Below are 235 nucleotides of genomic sequence, written 5' to 3' on the forward strand. Positions count from 1 at the left end.
CCCGCTCCCGCCGGGCGCCTCCGCGGGCAACCGCTCGCTCGCTCGCTCCTACCTCCGCCGGCGGGCCCGCTGGGTCGCTGACTCCCCCCCCGCCGCTCCCCGAGGCGCCGGGGAAGGCAGACGCGGCGGCGGGAAGAGCGGGCGGCGAGAACAATAACAGGCGCCGAGCGGCCCCGGAGCCCTCCGGCAACGTCACGCGCCCACCTCCTCGCTCCGCTCCGCCCCTCCCCGCCCC

Source organism: Haliaeetus leucocephalus, unplaced genomic scaffold (assembly GCF_000737465.1).
Source record: "Haliaeetus leucocephalus isolate CR32 unplaced genomic scaffold, Haliaeetus_leucocephalus-4.0 Scaffold858, whole genome shotgun sequence".
Lineage (NCBI taxonomy): Eukaryota > Metazoa > Chordata > Aves > Accipitriformes > Accipitridae > Haliaeetus > Haliaeetus leucocephalus.